Here is an 8,326-nt window from a genome sequence, read left to right as displayed (position 1 = left end):
TAGATTGAGAAATTTGTACTAAATAAGAAAAAAAAATTAAAGGTGTGTGCTTGCAGGTAAACAGATTGGAGATTTTCTGCAAGATCTTGTGAGATCTCATTGAAGTCTTGCAAGACGTCCAGGAGAGGAAAATATGTATTGAGATTTGGGAGAGATCTTGCATGCTCTTTCAGGGACCAAAGCCATCACTGCTGCAGCGCCAAAGGCAGGTGGCTAAGGGGTGGTGAGTGTCCCACGGGGCGAAATGGGATGTACCCCCCCTCAAGCTCAGGATTCCAGAACTAACAACTGTCAGTTGGGAGGGACGGAAGGCAAGGACCCACAGCCCAGGTGGGGCTCGCTAGCTTGGGGAGGAGGTGTGTGATTCCTCAGCTGGAGTAGATGCAGGACAGTTGAGGCTTACATACCTCATCACCGCAAAAGCTATAACTGGAAAGCTGTCCTGGCCAGGCCTGTGTCCTTTGGCTCCAGTTGGGAGTGAGACGGATGACGTCTGATTTTTGGCGAAATATTTTTTTTTAAAAAAATTATGATTTTCAAGTTTATACATTTCAATAATTTTGCAGTCATTTTAACATTTCAAAACTTGAGTTCCTTCCCCCTCTTTCTGCAGTTCCTTAAATTGATTCTTCATATCTTATGCATATCCAAATTACCTCAATTTCTTCATTTATGCATCTGCTTTAAATAGATAATCTTATTAAACTGCAGGTTATTCCAATAATCCTGCCAATGTTCTTATCTGTTTACAGTTTGTAACTATTCATTCAACCATTTCCATTCTTTAATAAAAAGTTTGTTCTCTTGCTCCTAGAAACGGTCAGCATGTGACAGAGGCCACATCCTGGGAACGGTTTGACTGGCCACCTAAACCAGGTGAGGGGAGCCAAGGAGTCTCAAATGCTCAGGAACTTCCCCTGTGTGCCAAGACAGGCTCCAGCAGATTGAGCGGACAAGACCAAGCGTGGGCCCAGTGGTCAAGAAGGTGGTTTCTGCAATTCTGTGGAGGGAAGTGAGGGGCAGATGGGGCTCATCCACCTATAAAGATAGCCCATCGAAGAGAAGGAAAACTCTGATCCTAATTTGCCTTGTGGGATATCTTTGGGAGCTGAAAAGGCTAAGGAGTAAAGCCTACACAAATCTGGAGTGGAGTCCCTCAGGCGGTTGGATGGCGCCGTTTACAACCCCTTCTGACATCTCCTACAGCCCAACTGGTGCCTAACTCTGCTTTCCTTGGAAACACGTCTGCAAAGCCAAGAGAGGGAGTCTTGTCATCTGGGAAGCCCAGGACCTCCAGACACACTGCCCAGTCTTGCTCCCTGGAGAGGTCACTTTGGGACTGCTGACACTGTTGCTTGACTTTTGACCTCACCCCCGTAGGCGCACTCCATTGCTTCTCAAGACAGACAAATGACAACATTAAAAAACTATTTGAAAGAATTTTATTTCATTCAAAAAAGACAATCTGGCATGTGATTAGGACAGTGGTTTTCAGACAACGGGTGACACGTTTATTGATCCAGTTTGGAAGGCTCTGTCTTGCACATGCAAGACACATGCGCAGTTCCATCTAGGAGCAACAACAAGGGAAGGAGCCAAACTGTCGACTCCTGCAGCGAGACTCAGGATTTCCACTCATGCTCACAAACGTAGGAAAAAGCACCGCCTAGGATAAAAGGATGATCACAGAATAGCATGTTTGTAAAGGAACTTGATTAGAATAATAATGATGATGATGATTTTTATTTTATTTTTCTATTTGGGTTTGTGGGGAAGGGGGGGACTGGGTCTGGGTGGGGAGGGAGATCTGTGCTGGAGTTGCTGGCCTCACTGCTGTCGCTGCTCGGAAGAGAGAAGAAGAGAAAATATTTTTAATCTTTCCATTTCTTATTCTGTGGACAACCCATCTTTCCTTCAAGGATCTCCAGGTGGCTTACGCTATTCTCCCTTTCTTTAATTATATTTACTTCCTCATTCCATTTCTCTTCCAATATCTCTTCCTCCTCCTCCTCGGAGACCAGGGGGTGGATTTTAGGGGCACGACAGCAGGAGGCCAGCAGCTCGCACAGCCTGCCACACTGGCCATTCTCTCTTTCAACAGCCTTGGAGAACAACTGAGTAGGCATCTAGAGCGTCAACTGAACAGGCATGTGGATCAGCTAGTCACTGGGCACAGTCTATTCTTTTGGAGGGGGCTTTCCCCAGTTTCCATTTATAAGAAGTTTGAAAGGTTGCCTCTTACTCAGTGTTTTTGAAATATATCAAGTAAGAGGCAACCTTTCAAACTTCTTATAAATGGAAACTGGGGAAAGCCCCCTCCAAAAGAATAGACTGTGCCCAGTGACTAGCTGATCCACATGCCTGTTCAGTTGACGCTCTAGATGCCTACTCAGTTGTTCTCCAAGGCTGTTGAAAGAGGGACTCCTGACCATTAGGTCCAGTCGTGGCCGATTCTGGGGTTGCAGCGCTCATCTCGCTTTATTGGCGGACCGGTCATGAACAGCTTCCGGGTCATGTGGCCAGCATGACTAAGCTGCTTCTGAACCAGAGCAGCGCACGGAAACGCCCTTTACCTTCCCGCCGTAGTGGTACCTATTTATCTACTTGCACTTTGACGTGCTTTTGAACTGCTAGGTTGGCAGGAGCAGGGACCGAGCAACGGGAGTTCACTCCGTCGTGGGGATTCGAACCGCCAGCCTTCTGATAGGCAAGTCCTAGGCTCTGTGGTTTAACCCACAGCGCCACCCGCATCCCTATTATTTATTTATTTAGATACTTGGGTTTGGAGCGAAGGGAGAACTGGGTCTTGGAGAGGCGTAGAGCTGTACTGGAGCTGCTGGCCTCACTGCTATCACTGCCTGGAAGAGAAATGAAGAGAAATGAAGAGAAATGAAGAGAAATGAAGAGAAATGAAGAGAAATGAAGAGAAATGAAGAGAAATGAAGAGAAATGAAGAGAAATGAAGAGAAAAAATTCTTAATTTTTTCATTGATTACTACATTGATGGCCCATCTTTCCTGCAAGGATCTCCAGGTGGCTTGCGTTATTCTCCCTTCCTCCCTTCCTCATCCCATCCCTGAACTCTTCTTGAATCAGGGAGCTGCCTCCCCCCATCCCAGTGATCCAGATTCTCTCTGGCCTCCCTGTTCCTCAAGAACAAAGATCAACACTCCCCATCTATAGATCGGTGGCATCCATCCCCTGGTCGCTTGGTCTTACATAAATTGTTTTCACCTTCACTAAAGATTCCTTCTGATCTTCATAACCATCACTTCATCCTCCCATTTCTCTTCCAATATCTCTTCCTCCTCCTCCTCACAGACCAGGGGATGGATCTTTGGCACGTGACAGCAGGAGACCAGCAGCTCACGCAGCCAATCTTTATAAACTAATCTAACCATGACTAGGTTCCCTATGTTTCTGAATCTTGAGGGATAGTAAAAGAAACAGAATGCAGAAGGAATTAGGAATCCTACTTATACTTTATATGAAGAAAGTCTCTTCATTACACCAGAAAACGTATTTCCTTTCTCACAAACTACCTCCTCAAGCTAAAGATGCTCATCTTTAATTTTATAGTCCCTTTCCTCTTTTGTGCAGTTCTGCCCCTCCTTTCGCCACTTTTCTTCTCTTCCCGATTCTCCAATTAGTCCAGCCGTTTCGCCTAGACCACGCTATGCCATCTTTGCCATCTTTATAGGTTAGTGTTTAATATAAGTTCAATATTAAAAGTGTTGCCTTCTCTTTTACCTTTGTTTTCCAGTAACTTCCACACTTTTACCACAAACAGCGCTGACAATCCAAGTCTTTTAACTCAGTCTCTTTCGCTGGGCTCACGCCACTTCAAAGTAAAAAACAAGTTAAGTCCTTGAATTCCGCTTCTTTTAATGGGCTAGTACTGTTGCAGAGTGAAATTTGAATCTGTCTTCCTTTTCTTACTGGCACTTGTTAGAGAAATCTTTGCTTATGCTTACGTATAATGAGAAAGATTTCCAATATGTTTAAGATAAAATCTCCCGTTCTTTACTCTTTATGTGCTAGTCTTTCGGGTCTGTTTCTGAGCAGTTCAGTTTGTATTAATAAGTCTCACAGACCCTCTTCTCCTCAAGCTCTCCTTGTTACCTGCCGTTCTTACCCTTTGGGACTTTGAGGCTTGCTGCTGAGGATTGCTCGTGTCCTTGCGTCTAGGTACTCTCTGTCGACTCACCTCCTGGTTAGGACGTGGGCTTCGAAGGGTTCCTTTTTTGATGCTGCCGGACAATGTCAGCCCTGGGCCACGCCCAGAGCCTTTTTGGGGGTCGTGTAGCCTTCGCGTTGCCCCCCAAAGTTCCCTCTAACAGCTGCTAGGCGCGGAGAACCCGCGAAGCACATCCACAACGGAGGGTGGAAAAACCAGAAGCCCTTACATACCAGGTTTGGAAGGGGGATTTGGTCTGCGATAGGCTTTTTCCGTAGGGACACGGGTGGCCACAGAGCCTAGGGCTTGCTGATCAGAAGGTCGGCAGTTCGAATCCCCGCGACGGGGTGAGCTCCCGCTGCTCGGTCCCAGCACCTGCCAACCTAGCAGTTCGAAAGCACAAAGTCGAAGTAGATAAATACCGTATTTTTCGCTCTATAGGACGCAATTTCCCCCCTCCAAAAATTAAGGGGAAATGATCAAAGCAGCAGAAATAAGAGATGATTGGATCCCTTTAAGAGCTCAAAGCATGGGTACCCCCAACAAAAATTTAAAATTCGGTTTTGTAATTTGGAACTAATGTGATTTGATTGGTTTGCTAATAAAAAATATATTATAAAAAAAACAAAAATTAAGGGAAAATTTGTATGCGCCCTATGGAGTGAATGCAGGCTGCGCAGCTAAGCCCAAAGCCAGAGCAGGCAGAAGGAGCGCTGCACAGCGCTCCGTCTCGCTGTTCTAGCTTGGGGTTAGCTGCGCAAAGCCTCCGCAGGGCAGCAGGGTGAAGGCCCCCTGCTGCCCTGCGAAGGCTTCAAAGGCCGTCCCCGAAGCCAAAACAGTGAGGCGGAGCGCTGCGCAGCGCTCCGTCTCACTGTTCTAGCTTGGGGATTGCTGCGCAAAGCCTCCGCAGGACAGCGGGGTGCCTTCACCCCGCTGCTCTGCAGAGGCTTCAAAGGCTGCACTCCGTTGGCTTCAGGCAGCTATCCGCAAGCTTTCGGAGTGCAGCAGGAGTTCCCGCTGCCCTATGTTTCTAAATCTTGAGGGAGAGCAAAAGAAGCAGAATGCAGAAAGAATTAGACATCCTACTTACACTCAAGAAGAAGAAATCTTTATTTTGCCTGAAAACATCATTACTTCTCACAAACCACCTCCTTTCTCCTGAACTATCCTCAAGTAGTTGCTCTTCCCAAAGTCCTCAGCCAAGTCACTCAGCAGGGGGACGTGTCACAATGGAGGCCCTGACCCTGTTGCTTTAGCTACCTTGCTTAACAATGTGAATTGTTCCCCTTAACATTAATTTTTCAAATATATCTTCCCGTGGGTTTTTATTTTATTTATTTAGGAAGGATCTAGAGCTGGCTTCATCCAGCACGGTGCATTTCTGGACAGGACAGGAAACACCTTGCAAACACACACTTTTCAACATGGCGGTGTCACCAAGGAAAAACACTCCTGGCCTAGTCTATGGCTGCTGTTTCTCAATTCATAGTAAAAAATGACCCTTCTCAACATCCTGTAATCATCTGTCCAGTATTAGGATGGACAGGAGCAGGACTTCACCCTTAGACCCCCTCATCCCCCTGTTACTTTCTGTTTTTGCCCAGTGTATTCTGCCAATCAACAGCTTTCCTTAGCTTGCAAGGAAGTGAAATGTTATGAGTTACTTGGTGCCAGACTCCCCTTTGCCATGAGTTTCTGGGTGCCAGGCACTAAGCTGTACCCCATCTAAGCTGTACCCCAAGCACTACATTTGATTGTTGGTTATTAAAAACTGATTGAAACCATTTTATTTCATTCACAAAAGAAATTTTGACATGTGATTATGATAACAGTTTATATAATAAAGGTGACACGTTTATTGATCCTTTTTGTAAGTTATTATTTGTCTACTTTAATGTATTTTTTATATATATTAATCAGTAAGGGGGTGGGGTGGGAAGCAGTTTTGCATATGAAACTGGTGGATGGCTGTCATTAATCCACATCAATTTCATAGAATCATAGAAACTTATAGCTGGAAGGGACACCAAGGGTCATCTAGTCCAACCCCCTGTGATGCAGCAATCTCAGCAAAAGCATCCATGGCAGACGGCCATCCAACCTCTGCTTAGTAACCTCCAAGGAAGGAGAGTCCACCACCTCTCATGGGAATCTGTTCCAATGCCAAACAGCCCTTACTGTCAGAAAGTTTTTATGAATGTTTAGTTGGAATCTCCTTTCTTATAACTTGAATCCATGGGTTCGAGTCCTACCATCTACAGCAGGAGAAAAGAAGCTTGTTCCCTCTTCCATGTGACAGCCCTTAAGATATTGGAAGATGGCTGTCAGATCTCCTCTGTTTCCTCTTTTCCAGGCCAAACCTCCCCAGCTCCTTCAAGTGTTTCTCTTCAATCTTAGTTTCCAGACCCTTGGTTGTCTTGGTTGCCCTCCTCTGCACACATTCCAGCTTGTCAACATCCTTCTTAAATGATGGTGCCCAGAACTGGACACAGGACTCCAGGTGTGGCCTGACCAAGGTAGGAGAGAGTAGGACTTGGACTTCCTTTCATCAGGACCCTGGACAGCCCTGTTCTGGGAAGTTTTGAATGTTTGACAGACTTTTTTATTTTAATATTTTGTTGGAAGCCGCCCAGAGTGGCTGGGTATAAATAATAAATTATTATTATTATATTATGATGATGACTGTGAGGTGTTACAAGTCATTAACTTCAAGCCACACTGCCATGCCTTTGAAGACACAAACCATCCCAGCTTTTCAGAGCTGGCTATCATGGCTTCTTTAATCTTTGTGTATTGCTCCACCATGTGGCTGAATCATATAAAGCACTGACTTTTACATATCTCTTGACCTCTAATTGCAAGAAGATCTCGTTAACTTGGATTATAATCTTTATAAATTGGAGTTGTGGAGCAGGTCCTTGGGGGGGGGGCTCCCACCATTCCTCCTCAGTCCAGCCCCTGACAACCATGTGGGTTACGGCGTCGAGGGCTCATTTTGTGGGGCGATGTGAAACGTAGTGTTTTCACCCCCAAACCTTGCAGGGGGCATTCTCTGGGTGTTTGGCGCCACTTTGGAGTGAATCGGACAACGTCTGACTTTTGGAGAAATTGGGATCCCGTGAGTTAGGGCGCCAAAGGCTCATTTTTGGGGGTGCCATGAAATGTGGGGTTTTCACCGCCAAACATTTCAGGGGATCTTTAGCAGGTGTTTGCCGTTGCTTTGTTGTGAATCCTAAGACATCGGGTTTTCAGCGAAATCGTGGCCGCCATATCTATCCTGATAGATGATTTGGCCTGTCACCCTTGTGTGGAAGTAAAGGATGAGATTCCCCTACTATTCCGCCTGGGGTCTCCAATGTGGTGCACCCAGCCTCCACTCACACTATTCCTATGCTGGGGGATTTGGGGGTGGTTTGTGGGGATGTTATGTACTGAGTTGAATAGGATCCAAAATGCTACAGTCTGATTGGTCCTAGAACAATAGGATCCAACATGCAGCAGTCTGATTGGTCCGCAGGAGCCACTCAATCCAGCTCCAGGTGGAAGTGAATCCACAACCTGATTGGGCTACAGGAGAATCCCAGAATTAGCCAATCACGTGCAGCCCATTGTGTAAATAATGTATATAAAGCAGATATTGTGGGGGAACTTTCATTCCTCGCTACTATGAGCTGAATATAGAGCATGAAATCCACTCTCGACTCCGAGTATATTTCAGGGGAAGAGCTGTTTGGGATATTTCCTGCTTGTGAATTATTATTTGTGTGTCTGTGTTTCTGTCTGTGTGTGTGTGTGTGTGTGTGTGTGTGTGTGTGTAAAACACATGCCTAAAGCTTTAAATCTGGGATGGGCATGGAAGTTCCGAGGTGGGCCACCAGGTGGCACTGCAGGCCATGCTCCAGCTGCTGCTGCTGCTACAGGTGCCAGTAAGTCTCGCATTTTCAACCTCTTCCTCCTCCATTGCACTAGCTAAATGATTCCTTGCTAGACTCCCATCCCTGAGGCCAAATGTACCTTTACCGAGCAAAATATCCTTTCGAGTTGTACACCCAGCACATGGAACCTGACAAAGGGGCAATACAAGTGGACTCTCTGTGCCCTTACCACAGTAAAAAGACTGATACTGGTGAGCTGGAAAAATAAAAATGC

This window comes from Podarcis muralis, chromosome 10 (genome assembly GCF_964188315.1).
Source record: "Podarcis muralis chromosome 10, rPodMur119.hap1.1, whole genome shotgun sequence".
Lineage (NCBI taxonomy): Eukaryota > Metazoa > Chordata > Lepidosauria > Squamata > Lacertidae > Podarcis > Podarcis muralis.
This window is presented reverse-complemented; position numbering follows the sequence as displayed.